Below are 14,705 nucleotides of genomic sequence, written 5' to 3' on the forward strand. Positions count from 1 at the left end.
AAATTCCCCCAAGATTAAATGTCCTGGGATTGCAGGATCGCTGCTCTGTCTGTTTCCCGCCCCGGCCCCACCCACAACGGGAGGAGCGCACAGGATTGGCAGATAAACCCAAAAGAACCAACTGGCAAACACTTGCTGAGAGGCAAACCAAGACAAACAGCACATCAAACCTTAGTCTGCAAAGCCTGTTTTTTATCCCGCTGGCATTAAACCCCAGACCCACACACACACACACACACACACACACACACACACATGCATGCTCACTTGCACACACGCACACACACACAAAGGGGAGTAAGAAAGTGTAGCAGGAAAGCCACACACACACACACACACACACACACACACACACACACACACACACACACACACACACACACACACACACACACAGACCCTTATACAGAAAAGGCCCAGCCAACACTATGGCGTGCTACAGAACCCCCCGTCACCAGCGAGGCTGGGGACGACATGCTCGGCTTCCCCTACCACACCTGCCTTTGTCTGTCCGCTCCTCTCCTCCTCCCGTGACTGTCTCACAGACCCCCGGGGTGAGAGGCGAGGGCGAGGGGTGAGGGCGAGGCGGCTGGGGCCCGCGTTGGACACAGTGAGCGGGCCAATCGGAGAGGTCAGAGGGGAGGGGGCAAGGGTGACGACCTTCAGGGGCCTTCAGGTGGGCTCCAGCCGGACACGCGCACACAGGCCACACTGGTTAACTTCCAGAAAGTCTGCGATTTCTGGGGTTTTTGTGACTTGGCTCCCCCCACGAGCTTTGTAAAAGAGGGGGGGGGGGGTGAAGCAAGGAAAGAGGGTAGGCAGCAGAGGTCATGTAAAATGCATAAGCTGCATTTAAAAATAATTTAATTCCGGAGCTGGGCGGCCTCACGTGCTGCTGTGGAGATTGTGGGTGAGGGTGAGGGCTGTTTCTCTCATGAATGCTCCTTTTGTGACAGTCCACATTTCAGCTCCCCGAGAGCAAAAATGAGGAACTTGTTGTTTTAGAGCACTAAAGTAAATATGAGTATTTTTAACTAGGGAACACAAGACAAAACAAAACAACAGTGTGCAGGTAGCAGAACATGGCGCTGCTCACCCGGCTGCTACATGTACTCACTGTCCATGTCATTCATGTTAATTGTATGTACATTGCAGGTAGCATGTGTGTTTGTGTGTGTGTGTGTGTGTGTGTGTGTGTGTGTGTGTGTGTGTGTGTGTGTGTGTGTGTGTGTGTGTGTGTGTGTGTGTGAGGTGCACTTCATACAAGGGTGGTGTGTTTTGATTTTGGCTGTCATCATTAGACATCTCCTTCAAATGCTGGTCAAATAAACCCAAACACCCTAACGGGTGGTGCTGCTAGAGGTTTGTGTGTGTGTGTGTGTGTGTGTGTGTGTGTGTGTGTGTGTGTGTGTGTGTGTGTGTGTGTGTGGGTGTGTGTGCGCGCGCACGCGCCGTGGGGGCCGGGCTGCTAACGAAGAGAGAATCAATTAAACAAACTAGAACTGGCATATCTGACATAAGTTTCACAGGGTATACATACGTACATTATTTTCCCATCAAAACTTAACTGATTCCGTGCCAGTGTTGGGCTATTGCTAGCTGCGGATTACAGATCCATATGGGTTTGAAGCATATGTTTCCTATAGCACACTCATGCAGTATAATTATGTTACACTTCTGACCTTTGGTGGGAAAAAGGCCCAGAACAGAAGAATGGGGGAAAGGCTAAACCCAGATATTCCGCCTTTTGGGCCTTGGACTCCGCCAACTAGGGGTTTTCTGCTTTTTATTTTCACTTCATTTTCTAAAACAAAAGGTTCTTTGTTGTCTGCTGCCTGATTGAACATAATCAAAACCATTCCGTACCCCAAAACATTATTTTTGCAGACAGATTCCTTCAAAATCGCGCTGAAATTAAATGCAACACATCAGTGCTGATCCGCTGTACACAAACACACACATTCGCGCACGTGCGTACCCGTGCGCGTGAACAGACTACATCATTTCAGGATATGGTTTCAGTACGACTGAAATACGAAAGCTTGAGAAACACATCACCGACACTACAGCCTTCTGTCCCCTCGCCATGACGCCAGAGCTCCGGTGGCCACCCTGAGGATAAACGCTCTCTTTAAAACGGCAGCGCCACTTAAATTGTGCATGCAAACTCGTTGGAAGCGATTCTTGTGGACAGCCCACGAGCACGGCTACCTGATGCCTCGAGGAGCCGATCGATCGCAGGAAATAGAGGCGTGCATGCGTCCGCGAGGCCCGCGCGCAGTTAGCGCTGATAAAAGCGGCCGGTGTCAATATTTGGAAATAAGAGGCGCGCGGGATAATAGAGAAAAGAGGAGCGCACGTGCCGCCTCGCGCGCAAACACAGGCTCGGGAATGAATGCAGGAATCCCAGCTGCTCCCGGAGACTGACCCCCGCACGTTATTTACTGCAGGTAATGCCAAACTATAGTAAAATCAATGTGGCGGGGCCGCGCTTTAAACAGGACAGCACTTGGAAGAGAGGAATGAGTCTCTCTCTCTCTGGACCAGGCTGCTCTGGGTCACGGCGTGATAAATGTTGGACTGTTATTTTGTGTTCTGAGTTTCATTCTCACTGTGCGTTTGCCACACTTGAAAACAAACAAGGCCAAATACAACAATCCAATTTCATCTGCAGTATGTAAATGGAAATAATTCAATATTTCTGGAATATTTATGGATCCTATTAGCTAGTGTGCTGGTCTCATTATCTGACATTATTCTATACTTTGCTTAGAAAATGAATATTTAATTTATTTGACTCGATAGTACATCACATAAGAAAAGAAAGGCATCATAATAATTCACTGACATGTCTAATAGGATTTAAAATAGCTGAAATAGTTGTTTTATCTTATATTTCTGATATACACCGGTATCCCCATGGATTCCTTTGTTAGGAAGGGGTTAAAAGCAGCTTCCCAAAACAGTAGATAGAATAACATACATTTCTAATGAAACCACAGTCACCCACTTAGACAAAGTTTTCTGAGTGCTTTGTTGTGGTTTGGTTGAAGGAAACGTAGAAATACCAGTAGTATATGGTAAAGTTTTTTTTTTAATCAGACATCTCATGACTTGTTAATAAACGGATTGCTAATTAAGGCATTGATAGTGGATATTTGGATGTCTGGTTACCTTGATATTTTGCCTACATCTTTGTTGAGTTTTGTTCTTGTCTACTGTCCTGCGAATAATATTTCATGATACTTACATACTCTGATGTGCTACACGGATGTTAGTATTTGCTGTAAAGTTTATATTTGTAAAAGTGTTTATGGTATTGTTTTGTAATGTCCTGTTAAAACTCAGACCAGGGACTTACAGGTGAGCATCACTCATGATGTTGCTTAACATACACAGGTGAGTAGTGACACTGCTGTCATCTACACAGCTTGAGCTAAAGAACAAGCCCCATGCCCAACCATCACACAGCAGCGTACAGCGGTGATGACCCCGACCCCATATCGGAGAGGTCCCTCAGAGACTGTTACACAGACACGTCATAAACACACCTGGCCACCACCCTCAGGTTGACAGGACACAGGGGACACGATGCATGAACACATGTTGGATAGCAGGAAATTTGAGAGATTGGTGTATGGAGGGGGGTGTATGGGGGGGGGGGGGGGGGGGGGGGTTAGGAGTCAGGTCGACATCAAGTCACGTTCCAACAGAGTCGCTCCAGTCCGCATGGGCGACAGAGTCAGAAGAACGAGACTCCCATCAGGGATGGTCTAGGACAGCCAGCGTTGGTGTACATGCTGCTACAGAGACACGCACACACTGGCCAACCTTCATGAAACCAGATTTGTACTCATTCTGTCGCCTCGTGTATGCTGCTGTTGTTAAACGGTCCCATTATGTTCGTTTGTAACTCAGCTTCCTGCCTGTAGGACTCTGAGACTCCCTTCAAACTACCTACAGATCCCTCTCAGCCAGTGGACAGGACAGCGGGCTCCACCGTCACGTCAACATGGTTATTACCACCATGCCTTAGTTTCAGCCAATGGCGTGTCTGTGAGGTGTTAAAGCACGGCTTGTCATTTCAACAAACTTCTACCACCTTTTGAAAATCACTGCTGTTTACCGGAGCTCATGAGTGGTGATCATTAAGGCTGGAGGTAAGTATCAGTACATCCGTGTATGGATTTCAATAATATAGAAGCGGAGAGACCAAGAGAGTAGCCCCCAGTGCATTAAGAACACTTTTGCATTATTTTGTCAACTGTAATAGTTTACACTGCCATGTTTGGCTAGCTGGACAATGCTGGATCAACATATTCAAATATTCAAATCACAGTCACCCTGTTCCAGGGCTACTAAACAGAAAATCATTGCAGAACAGTCCACTAATTCTTATCATACTGGCATATGAATAGCCCCTCATAAAAAGCACTTATTAGAGACTCCTGAAATTGGTCTCGCTCACATTAACACGGTACACTTCAGAGCCCCATATCAGACTGCCATGTGCATTTTCCATCCTTTCCTCAACCGTCGTCATTTGGAATGCATTCAAAACGGCCCACACTTTCCTCACACATCCATTACCTCCGTAAGATCCCCAGAAAACATTTCAATTGGATTGCAATGGCCTGTTAGGCCCCTTTGATCCACCTCCCTTTTAAGACTCCCATTGTTCAAGGTTCACTATCCTGTGCAATACCAGGCCGGGGGGAAGGCAAAGCTCTCTGCTCTGATCCATTATTATAGATTCCAGGATGTGCCCATATTACACAGGCGCTTTGCTGTGTGTTTGTGTTTCCCTCTCCTCGAAATGCTTAGAGTTGCATACGGAATGATTGAAATCCATTTAAAATCTCTAGCTGACAGACTGCAATGCCCCAAAGTCACCCCCCCCCCCCCCCCCCCCCCATCCAAAAAATGAAAGAACAGGGAAAACTTCTCAAGGTGGCAGTAATTTCAGTCATATGGATTTACACATTTGGCAACCTTAACAAAAGATTAAAAGGTGCAAAGGAGTTCTCTCTGCATAGCATATGAGCAATACAATTTAGTAGCAGAACAAAGAATTGATGATGCGTTTCATCTCCTACCAGATACAAATGAACAATTTGCTATTCCTCAGTCTCCCCCAGTTCCATCAAGAGATGTGTGTGGCTGCTTCTTTGAAGCGAGAGGAGAGCGTTTGTGTGTGTGTGTGTGTGTGTGTGTGTGTGTGTGTGTGTCTACCTCTCTATGCATGTGCACACAAACTCGTGCATGTCACTTCTCGTGTTCGAAGCTTCATTATGAGACTCCACAGGCCTCTGCGAGTACAACACCCTCAAGGTTAAATTGATAAATTAGAAGGGCTGCAGTATAAGTCCAACACTAAATAGAACCACAGGGGGGAATCTGCATGGCTAGCCAACACAAACGCCTTTGACCCTGGCCCTTTTAGTGGCACTGAAACAATGCCTTGAAAGAAATGCATGCAACTCAGTTAATTGGTATCGGGACAGACTGTACTAGTACTACGACATCGGGCACCAAGGGCTAGCCACCTGACATTTCCCCAAGCAAAGTAAATAAATTAAAAAAGCAACATCTAGAACATATAGCAGCAACAGTCTGACTCAACTGGAGAGCCGTCTGTATAATTACATCCCATTCCGAATGGCATTCCAGGCTGGAAAATCCTGCAGCATCATAATGATTGGATGGATATCCTCATTGCTTCCCATTTCTCTCACCAGAGCACACACGCGCACACGGCAGGTCAGGAAGCCTCCATATGCCGATTTTATTCCCTTCTTTCTTTTCGGAGAGAGAAACTTTCCAAAGACACACTTTCAAAGGACAAACAACAAGCAGACAGGAAAATGGAGAGAGTGTTGGGGGGGGGGCATGGCGCGTGCGGTGGTGGTGGTGGGTAGGGGGGGGTGTCTAGGGTAGCAGGCGGGCATCAATTGTCCATCTTGAGAATGACACGCTTTGTAGCACCTCTGTCATATCTGGTGAAGTACAATGGACAGCAGGGTTGCTGGCATGAGCGGCTCGCTGACGTCCCTGGAGACGGCGCCGTTCTCTTTGGCATCTCACCGCCGCTGCCTGGACTTTATGAATTAGTCACCAGCTTTGTCCTTTTTCTCATTGCATGGCAGATGAAAACCGCACCTGCTAAGAGAGGAGCGCGGCCGACAGAGGGCCATCAAAGCCGAGCGAATTGGCCGGCTCCCGTCCGGAGAAGTGGGAGAAGAGAGAAGAGAGAAGAGAAGGCAAATGAGACAGAAAAGTTTCACTCACGTTTGCAAATGAAAGGCAGCTGTGCTCCGAGATTTGGCTTGGCCCTTCTACTTTTTGGAGAATTGGGTAGACAAATCACGTGTGTGTGTGTGTATGTGTGTGCTGTGGATGGGGACATCCCTGTCTCCTTTGTGACCATTTGCTTCGTCCTAAAACGCGTCTTGGGGGGAAACAGCAGTTTTACTGTTTGTGCCTGAATGTTAAAACTTATATTTAATGTATGACATTTCAGACAAATCATCCACCCAAAGACATGACCCAGGGGTATTTTTGCAGATTGCTTTTTCAGTACCTCAGCAACTGTGGAATTATTCTTCCTGAAGAAAGCCTTTGAGTTTGGCGAGGTGATCACCTGGGACAGCGGCAAACCTCTCGATCTGGTACAGCTCAGAGAAAGTGATATCATGATCGTGGAGCCATGCTAAATTGAAAACATCTTTGCGGCTGGAGGCAGTATAAAATAACCATATATTATATATAGCATAACGTCCCGTTGGCTGGCCGCACAATTACGCTGTTGTGCGATTCTGCATGTTCGGTTCACCTTCATCACCACGTGTGCTTTTACACTGGTGCAAAAAAAATGCAATAGAAGCAATGCTAGTGTGTTCTCACGTGACTCTTCTGCCATTAGGAACGATGAATATTACTTAAAATACCTCAAGGTGAACTGCCCAGTTTCACAACAGTTTATTTTACTAAGGCCAGACATTTAATGGGTCCCAAAAAAGAGAACATTTTATTCCAAATGTCCCACATTATTCGGCAAATTGTCACACATACACTGTATGAAGGTAATATTAGAGCCTTGAATAAAACATTTTTCTTTACACTTTTTGTTTGCTGATTCACTGTGCCAGGCAAACAAAAAAAATCACACTTACTCATTCCACAGCCTAATCTTTCACTGAAAAACATATTTCAAATCTTAGTCAAAGTCACCATATAATAAACCTGCAGACCTTCTTGTGTCTGAAGGTCTGAGGGGATGTGAGCTTGCCTGAGTCACACTTCTCCACAGAGGCACCAGAGGCCTTATGTTGCCTTTCTCTGTTCTTTCTAATTAAGCAATTATTTTGTGTTAACAATTAAAATTGAATAAAGAAAAAGAACAAAAGAGATGACAGCACAGTGCATATTAACTATGTACACACCCCCCTACACCATTAGTCAACAGAATAATAAGCTGTCCTCCCTTAGGGCAATGGAAAACCTGTTTTTAATTGGAGTCCAATGGGGAATTGGATTAAAACACATAACAATAAACAGAGAGAAAGCAGCGCTGTTTGCATTTCTGCTGTGTTTATTTACTTCTAGTCTGCCCAAATCCTTCTCATTCTTCCTTTCTCTCCCCCTCTGTTTAAAGGTTCTGACTGAGAACTGTCACTAAAGCCATTTTTTAACCTACACTTTTGAATAATAGACTCCAGTGTGATAAAGGAATCACTCCAAACTGAGAGCAGACGCCCTTTCCCCAGTTTACCAAACAGACCTTTGGGGTGCTAAGATGGCCAATTAGCCTGAGCTCTGTCTTTTTTTTCCCTCTGATGCTATTAAAAAGCAGATTCTGCTGGGCTGAGCAGGTACAGCAGTGCGGGGCACACGCGAGAAGGCACACGCGAGATGCACACGTGAGAAGGCACACGTGAGAAGGCACACACGAGAAAGCACATGCGAGAAAGCACACACAAGAAAGCACACATGATGGCACACGTGAGGGCAGACACAAGGGCGCACGTGAGGGCAGACACAAGGGCGCACGTGAGGGCAGAAACAAGGGCACACGTGAGGGCAGACACAAGGGCACACGTGAGGGCAGACACAAGGGCACACGTGAGGGCAGAAACAAAGGCACACGTGAGGGCAGAAACAAGGGCACACGTGAGGGCAGACACAAGGGCACACGTGAGGGCAGACACAAGGGCACACGTGAGAGCGAGCGTGCGTGCGGGGGCCCAGTGCCACCGTGCCAGTGGAGTTGCTTCGTGCTGCTTCGTCTCCTCTTCTGTTTGAACCTCTGTGCCTCACCGGGCGCCAGAAAGCTGCTCTGCGATTGGTCCTGGTGCTTAGGGACACTCTGGCTCCTGCTCCACCGAGGACAGGTCCTGCTGTCTCTGCCCCCCACCCCTCCTCCATGCCCCCCCCCCCCCCCCCAATCCCCCACACCGCTAATTTTCACCGCCCTCTCCGCCACTGTCAAGTTCAAGGATATCCTCAATTGCCCGACTGCAGGTCAATTCCTGGGACCTTTGAGCACGGCGATGCCAGCACCCCCCCCCCCCCCCCCCACGCACACACACACACACGCCTCCACCACCAGCCTATAGACATTCACTAAAGGGATTAAGTCATGTGGGTGCTGTATAAAAATAAATCTGCAACATTACATTTGGTTATGGTAAGAATTCTGCCATGTTGCAAATCTTGGCTGCCTGAATGGAGAAAAGGTCATTCCCCCCTCCTCCACCCTCCCCCCACCCCCCTCCACCCCATCTTTGCTGACAGGGGCCAACATCCCGAGCGTCGTTGTCTGCTCTTTCTCTTGATGTATCATGACATCGTGTCTACGTGAGCCAAAATGGCGGATGGAGATTGGGTAGTTGGCGACACACAACCTGAATCTGTCTGCCTGGAAATTAAAAAAAAAAAAAAAGTGGGGGGGGGGGGGGGGGGGGGTTCTCTCCCACCCCGAGCAGAAAGATTAAATGAAACAAGATTGTCCTGGATGTTTCTGGATTGAATGAATTTTAGGTGCGAAAAGGAAAATGCAAAAGAAATGTTTTTTATCTTTTTGTGTTTTGTTGTTTTAATTTCCGTCAACCACTTCAAAGCAACGCTTCAAAAATCTTGCTGTGTTCTTAAATTCTAATTGTTGTAATTATTGCCTTTAGGAAAATGTAAATTTCACAGTATAATTAGGACAAGCAAAAATACAACAGATTTATGCAAATACAAACTGAGGTTAAGGTGTGGAATATAGCACAGATTAAAACAAAACATTACAGTTCTCATTTATGATTTGTGAGCATTCATTTAGTGTGCTAAACCCATAAACAATTATTTTTGCAATAGTTCTCACTGGTTTCTAATTAATTCATAGGAAAAATATAGTCAGAAAAGCACTCTGACTTCAGTTAGTTCACCAAAGATAATTAGAAAGTTTGCTCATATACACAAATATCTGCATAAAAACAAATATACATGTTTTGATCTCAAGATCTCCCTAATGGTTAAATATATTTTAATTACAACCTCAGAATTAACTTTCCACAAATAATTAGCATTCTGAAGAAATGTCCAAACCTCTCCTCGCTAATTGCAATAAAGGAAAAAAAATACAGACCCCAGTTGTTTAATAGGAATGACCTATTAGTGGTGGTGGTCTCCTTTCTCTGCAAGCATTTATGCAGCGCACCGTTATACTACACCTGATTTAGCAGTATGAATATATGTATTGTTATTCTTGTTTATTAAGTATGAGTTTGCTAGCAGTAGCTGCAGAATCACACCATCTCTATCACAGTTCTGCAGACCAGCCCACGGGCATTATGTAAAACAATGGATTATGCTAAAGGCCATATTAATACTTCAATAGGGGAGGGCTGTTATATAGGGACAGCAGGAGTGTTGATGTCTGTTTGTCTCTCTATATGTCCATCTGTCAGAACTTCTATAGATCCTTCAGCCACATGCTCAAGCAACTGGGAGATGTGGACATGGGGGATGAGGGGGGGTTGGCGGGGGGGATAAATTTAGCCCCACTTTAAAAATGCACATATATTTCCATACATTGGGGGTGACTTAAAGGGGCTTAAACCCATTTTCCCCAGCCAACCCAAAAACACCAACAGAGGGAAGATAAATGTATCTGTCCCTTTTTCTCAGCCGCTGCTGAAAATCTCCCCATCGCAATATTTATCTTAATAAGAGAGGTGCAGTGACAGGGCCCCTATTACACACTACCTCACCTGCACATGTTTTAATCCTCAAGTGCGTTATGATAAAGCTTCGGGGCACACAAACAAAGCCGCGACTCCTAAGGACGCTGTGTGCACACCACACTTTCAGCTCATTCAGGCATCATGGTTCGGGCGCCTAATTTGCAGACTCAGATTTTAGCAGCACGCTTTTCCCACCCTTTGGCTGTGTTTGTTTGTCGTGTAAAGTACTGGTCAAATCCTTCACTTGTACATAGCCCCCCCCCCCCCCCCCCCCACACACACACACTCACACTCACACAATAAAAAGCCTAACGGTTAAAAATAATAAAGAGATGCCATGTTAAGTATGAGAAAGCCCCTCTGAGCTACTTATAGACAAAACAAAGTTTTCACTAAGAAGTGGTCGGCTTTAGAAAGTTCCATTTTGTTGTCCCTGGGCTCTAAACCAGATACCCTGGGGACAGAATTTTTTTTTTAAGTTGAAATATTCTGCTTTTCTGCCTAAGCTGTCTCCAAAAAAGAAACCTGATGTGTATCTCTCTCTCTCTCTCTCTCTCTCTCTCTCTCTCTCTCTCATTAGAATTGCATCGGAAGAGTATGAAAAGTGATGCACATACACAAAAAGGGGTCTCCTAACTTTACCCAGTATCTCTTCTACAAGTAAAGAAAAAGGTGTGTGTGTGTTTGAGAGAGAGCTAGAGAGAGAGAGAGAGAGAGAGAGAGAGAGAGAGAGTGCACACATCACAAGGGGAGGAAGCATGACGGAGTGGCCTGCCATGCTGCCACCTCAACCTCTAAACAAGGAGACATTCAAGCCCTCACTGTCCACTGCGCACGCACACACACACACAATCACACACACACACACCACTCACACGCACACACACACACACAAACAGCATCTCACCAACACAGGTCTGACTATAAATTCATAAATTTATTTTCAACCCAAACAAAAGTTTTCAGACTAACTCCCCTATCTTGGACTTAGTCTGCTCCAAAAATCCTCAACGTTGCATGAATGGTTTACATTTGAGTTGGTATCACCTATGAGCATTTGAGTTGGTATCACCTATGAGCATTTGAGTTGGTATCACCTTTGAGCATTTGTTTTAGTTATTGCAACTAACTGGTTTTTCGGATGTTGTCTAGGAGAGAAACGTCGGTGCAGGAGGAACCCTTATCTTCTAGAACATTCCGTGATCCCAAGTTGGTTCTCAAGCTGTCTGGCCCATGAAGGTACAGCAGTCTGGATGTGAGGCTTCCTGGGTCGTCTTCACCACTGTACTCCTACTTTTCCCACCACCTCGCACACACATTCTGTCCATCGGCACCGGGCACGATGATAAATTAGCGTTAATGGGCTTATGGTACATTATACTGTATTCCGATCCACCATATTTACATCTGTGCTGTGTGAATGGATCAAGACACTTCTGGCTTCTCCAAAGAAAACACTGGCAACTGTAACGATAAGACAGCAAAAAGACCGGGAGACATTCTCTGGATGTGATTTCATCCCACTGGGGGTGTGGTGGTGGTGGTGGTGGTGGTGAGGGCTACTTTCTTTTTTGGGGGTGATTTTTATGACTGTGCGCATGTCTGTGTGTGTGTGTGTGTGTGTTTGTGTGTGTGTGTGTGTTTAGATCGTACAGCACCCTTTCATTATGGGAGGAGAGAGATCTTATTACCTGAAGCAGTATACAGACATGTGTTTCTCATGAAGGGCCATACTGAATCAAATTAATTCTCTGAAGTTCCATGGCTACAGCTACCCTTCTCTTTGAAATTGGGCATACCGCCTTCAATAATCAATACGTCAAGCTATCACAGCTACATGTAACAAACCCTGTGGCACTTCAGATGAAAATCTGAATTTACTCATAAATTCCGATTCACGTTTGCAAATTCAGGACCAGAAAAATGAGACTGCTACATCCAGCAAGCTTTTTGAAAGGGGTAATGTTAGACACAGTAGCTGTGCAGAGCATGGAGTGTGGATGAAATATTTACATGTTGAATTAGGCTGCCTGCAGTGAGTGGATGTTCCTGCCTCAGGCCTCTCTGGGCAAATCTGAAAATAGGCACTGGGGGGTGGAAGGTATTCAGTGGTACAGAAGAATAAACAGGTCGGTGTGAAGGCTGCATCACCAATCATGATGGGCTAAAGATTCCTGCACAAAATCGGCATTAGCACAAACAGTGTTTTTATGATCTAAGATCCTTTCAGTCACCTTAGGATAAACTGACAAAAAGGAAATACAGTCAGACAACTGTGAAACAATATTTGGTGTGTGTGTTGCAGTATGTGTGTGTGTGTGTGTGTGTGTGTGTGTGTGTGTGTGTGTGTGTGTGTATGCGCACATGAGAAACTTGTGGTGTACGGGTAAGAAGGTCAGCGGTTAAAATGTGCTGGGATCGTAATGTAACATGGCACTATGAATACTAGAGGGCCAAACTCTTGGCAGAGAGCAGTTTGGTTTTCAAATAGACCTGCTTCACACTACACATTTATATGCTCTCGATTAGAAATGACATATGTTGCCTGGACAACTGTGATGGCTGAGCACCATGACAACAAAGAAAAACACTGGTAGCAGTAAAGACGGCCTGAAGGAAACTGTCCAGGAGAGAACACCCAGAGACATAAACACACACACACACACACACACACACACACACACACACACACACACACAGAGTAAAAGATGAAGCAATATAGCTGTTTTAACATACACTAATTCCTAACCTGTTGCTAACATTTAGCGGAAGACGCTCTAAGTGCAATAATCTTTAAAGATTAGACTGCACACTGCATTGCAAGGAAACCCGAGCTGCTGGATCGAACGGCAGCAATTAAGATGTCAAAATGGCGGGCTAATTGTGTTCAGCCTCATCAAAAGATCAGGTGAATGGGATAAGACGGATACAAAGGGAGAAAAGAGTTCAAAGACAGCCGTAAGTGTTACCATAAAGTCAGTCTCTCATTACACGAAACCTTAATTAACTCTGGAGTAATAAAAGGGGGGAGACAGCGTGCTGACAAGAAAAGACACCGGCTTAGCTGGCTTTAGTTTACGGATCCAAAGTAAAAATCCCTTTGTGGATACTCCAAATACTGCATAATATTAACATTTTCACATTCAGTGCGAACGTTTATTGTGACAAGATACCATGGCAGACATGGGCCAGAGGATTGTAGTTCATTATTTTATCCATGGCTGGCACTACACATTGTAAAGAACGTAACCCACAGCAGTTATGTTCTTTACAAGGATCCAGGCCGATGAATAGTGATATACCATCCACACCTGAGCAGTGTGCGTGTTTACAAAATGGCGAGCTGCACCTCGTCCAGCGGTTTACGCCAGAGGATCAGACGAGATCAGGCAGCGTTTAGCTTAACTGCAGACATTAGACCATCTTTTCATAAAAGATTCTTTATTCTTTAAAACAATGACATACTTGTTTAATATATAACAATTCTAGAAACTTTCACATAACTACAAAAATCTGACAATTTTTTATCATTAAATTAATAAAATAAATATTTTTTTAATTAATTTAATTTTATGTTTATAATCTGTCAACAAATATTCAAAATACATTATATATAAATAATAATTATTTATTTATTTAAATGTTTTTTTATAAGACTAACTGTGAATGTATTCAACCGATATTCACTTCGGAAAGTCCTACACCCTGATCGCCTTAAAACGAGCACAATTATTCCCCGACACTCTATAAAAACTGTTTCCTAAGAGTCATGCTTCTGACATGCAGACGGAGGGCAGATGCACTAAGGAACTGGTGAGATGTGTTTCTCGGATGGTCTCCTGGATGCAATGCGAAACCATCTGCCTGTCTGGCTCGCGGATTCGATTTCATGTTAAAAGCAGCACAAATTGCGCCTTAAAGTTAATGACACCGTCGGAATGCTAATGGCTGCGAATTTTTGTGCGGCAAAATCATTTCCCCCGCCGATGCGGCACACTACCCTTGTGGTGCGCTCCAGTCTTTCAAGGGCCTTCTAGGGTTTGAGTTACGGCGGTGCGGTCTCGCATCGCCAATCGCCTAATCCGCAAGGAACAAAGAGACTTACTCCGGAGCTCTATGAGGCGCTGGCGATGAATAAATTAAACAGCTGTAAAGAAACAGGCTCCCAACGCAAGCAAGGCAGAGAAACACGAAGTGGCACCTGTAATGAAGGGGGTGAGGAATTACCTTCTGCTACAGAGCCAGGATCAAACAAATACAGTAATCGCCCCTCAAACATCTCCCTCTGTATCCCCATGTGGCGTCTCCACCACCACCACCACTCTCTCTCCCTTCCTCCCTCTCTCTCTCTCCCTTCCTCCCTCTCTCTCTCTCCCTTCCTCCCTCTCTCTCTCTCCCTCATCCCCCTCAAAGCCTTCTTTTTTCTTTTCTTTTTTTTTTTTTGAAAGACTTTGTTGCTCTCCTGAGTGGCTGTTT

This window comes from Brachyhypopomus gauderio, chromosome 7, assembly GCF_052324685.1.
Source record: "Brachyhypopomus gauderio isolate BG-103 chromosome 7, BGAUD_0.2, whole genome shotgun sequence".
Taxonomy (NCBI): Eukaryota; Metazoa; Chordata; class Actinopteri; order Gymnotiformes; family Hypopomidae; genus Brachyhypopomus; species Brachyhypopomus gauderio.